This window comes from Cupressus sempervirens, chromosome 6, assembly GCF_028749045.1.
Source record: "Cupressus sempervirens isolate cs-2001-9-10 chromosome 6, ASM2874904v1, whole genome shotgun sequence".
In the NCBI taxonomy this organism is placed as follows: domain Eukaryota; kingdom Viridiplantae; phylum Streptophyta; class Pinopsida; order Cupressales; family Cupressaceae; genus Cupressus; species Cupressus sempervirens.
The window spans coordinates 636,844,544-636,848,044 of NC_143123.1; positions in this window are offsets into that span (position 1 = coordinate 636,844,544).

Sequence of the window (3,501 nt, forward strand, 5' to 3'; positions counted from 1 at the left end):
TTGGTACTTCAGTATACGGAGTATGCTTCTTGTGATTTATGCTCTCATTATGATGTTATCATGCTTAGATGATGTTAGTTTTAACGCTTTCCTCATTATGATGATTAGCATGTAGTAGATGATGTTATCTGATTACAGGGTTATCTTATGTTACTACTAGCATGTTAGATTTCATTACTTATATTGTAGCATGTTTAGTAGTGATTTCCCTATCACGACAACACCGATGATCTAATCGGTGGCTTGGGATGTTATGCACGGAGGATGGCTAGGGCCCACGATGGTCCTATGATGCCATTGATGGTTGGGAGGAACCGCATACTTAGTTGGTTATTTTTCTCATTGCAATGTTATCTATGTTATTGCGATGTTCTTTCAGTTGTCGTGATGTTTTCTTTCTGTACTTTCCCTTCTTTGTTTGATAGATGGTTAGATTTTTTTTTTTGTTACTCAATTTTGGTTCGAGTGTTTTGGCCTCAAAATGTGGATCCAGTACTCCCCGATGTGGAGGTTCTTTTGTCAGTTTTTCTCCATTTTTGAGTTCTAGAAGCATTTTTATTTTCTATGGGCGACATTTGTTCAACATTGTGCGACACTGATAAAGTATCGCACGCCCATAGAAAGAATATCGCACGATACTGTAAAGTGTCGCACGCAATACTAAAGAAGTGTCGTACAACACTAGAAGAGTGTCACACGGCTTTATGAGAAATGTCACGCGATACTTTTCTAGTATCGCACGCCTTCTTGAGAAGTGTCGCACGCAATAAGGGAGAAGTGTCACCCTCCCTTAGTGAAAAGTGTCGCACACCTTTTGGTTAAAACCTGCGCGTGCCAACAGCGGGCACTTTTTGGAGTGTTCTAATCTTTTTGAGAGTTGATCTGGATACCATTTTGGGCGTTCTTCAAGCCTATGTTGTTGCATTTTGAATTCAAGAGGTTTCTTTTGAAATTTAGTTTTTGGGTTTCTGTTGTAGTCCTTCGGGGTTTAAAATATATCGTTGACGTATATTTAATGCCTTATACTTAAGATATATTTTAATATATGCGACAATTCATTTGAGATGGGTTTCAGACCTCTGTGAGCTAAGGTGTGGATTCTAGGAAAAATCAGGGCTTGAGAAATTCAAACTTAGCCAAAATTTCAAGGCTTCAGGATTTCAGACTTAGCCAGTTTCCAAGAGTCAGCTTATGTCTTTCAGCTTGGTAGGCTTTTGTAGTTTTTGTGATTGTGTTCTTGTTGGTAGTGGCGTTTGGAGATCCGTTGGTGCTTGGTTGTCTTTCAGTCTTCCGTTGTGATCTTTTTGTTTGTGTAGGTTGTATCATGTGCACTTACACTTGTAAAAAAAAATGTTCTGACTTGTTTTCATCCTTGTTTCCAAGGATCTCCGGGCAGGGCATTACAACAAAGCTTGACTAAGTTCATTAGTGAGTGCCAAGAAAGCTAGTTCATACTGAGCATATTTTCAGTTAGTGCCAAGCAAATGCAAAATCTAGTGTGTGTCAAGTGATACAGAAGTTGTTGAGCACTAGAAAAACTTAGTGGATTTTGAGTGAATCCACAGTAGGTGTCAAGCATCAGTAAAACATAGTTGGAGTTGAGTAACACAGTATGTGTTGAGCACTAGAATTTCAATAGTGTCAAGCTATTACATCATTTGAAAATTCAAAGATTTACCAAATCTGAGTCGACAAGTTTGTCACCTTAAATTTTTTGAACTAGATGGAGGCTAAGGATGATGAGCTGGTGGCATAGAATTTTATATAAACCATTTTTGGGTGAATTCAGGAGGATTCTTCATAATGTTTCCAGAAGGAACAAGATATGGGGAAGATTCAATGAATACTACCTAATCCATTTGAACTAAAAGAAAATGCAGGAAGATTTGAAAAGGAAAAGTATCCCAAACTTCTATTTAAGGAGTCACGGGCTAAGAAGCTAGAGTTGTTGGGTCAAAGTTGTTGAAGGGTTTCAAGAAGAAGGCATTGAGAAGAACGAAGAATAGAGCACAGATACTCTACTTTGATAAGTGACCATATAGGAGATTGCACTAGTACATTGAGCATAGAGACTCAAGGAGACATAGCTTGAAAGGAGGACAAGCTATCAGTGTTGAACATTGAAAGCTATAAAATGTTGTGAGCTGAACTAAGATCTAAAATCTACAAGTTAAGTTGTGAGTTGTATTAGGTCAAAAGCCCTCATTGTTTCTCTCTAACAATTGTATCAGTTAGGGTAAAATCCAATGGACTTACATTGGTTTAGTAGCCATTTGTAAATCCTTTAACAGGATGGCATTCCAACTGAATGTTCTAAATTCCTCTAACCAGACCCACTTTTAACAAGGTGCTTAAATCCTTTAACCAGGTCTCATTTAACAGTGTGTTGTAGCCTTTAACATTGTAGGTGTTTCACAGGGAATCACTTCAAAAGAGTGAGAATTGATTAGCATGTTACTAGTGGTTTTTCTCAAATTGGGTTTCCACATAAATCATTGTGTTATGTGTTTATTCTTCATGTGTTATTCTTGCATGTTGATCTTACGGTAACTTTCTAAGTAGGAAAGTTTAAGTTTGGATGCATGAATAGTTTAATGGGCTCACTTTACTTAAAGAAAAAGTTTTATTAGGACATTTGGATCTTGAATAACTAATTCACCCCCCTTCTCAGTTATTCTAAAGCATTTCTAACAATTGGTATCAAAGCCATTTGTCGATTTGGTTTCAAGGTACTAGAAGCAGGAAGATCAAAGATGTCCAAGAGAGAAGTTCCCAAGCTCAATAGGGATAACTTCACTGCATGGAAAATTTTTATGAAGCTACACCTTGGATCAATAAGTGATCATGCACAAAACTTAATTGAAGTAGAACATGTTGATCTAGTTGTACCCACTATAGAAGATATGAAGAAAAAGAAGGAGCACAATTAGGCAATGTTGGAGATTGCCTCTACCCTCAACTATGATGAATTTGATGACATCAAGGGATGTGACTCTACATTCAATATGTGGAAAGCCTTGTTAGATATTTATGGAGGAGATTAGAATGTCCAAAGAGAAAAAAAAAAAAAAGCCTTAGAGGAAAGTTTGATAACATGAGAATGGAGGAAGGTGAGAACATTGCCCAATATGCCTCTAGAATAAAAATGTTAGATATTTATGGAGGAGATCAGAATGTTCAAAGAGCAAAAAGAGAAAGCCTCAGAGGAAAGTTTGATGACATGAAAATAGAGGAAGGTGAGAATGTTGCTCAATATGCCTCTAGATGAAAGAAGTAGTAAGTGCAATAAGAAGCTTGGGTGGTCATTTAGAAGATGAAACTATCAATAGTATCTATGCTATTAGAGTTTCAGTGATACGAGAGTTAAGGTGTGTACTACGAAACCAGCTAACTTTTGAAGGAATAGTGGGAAGACTCACTGCATTTGAGTTATCCAACTTTGACAAATGCAAACCTGAGAATTTTGAATCTACTTTCAAGGCCAAGTTATCATTGAAAGAC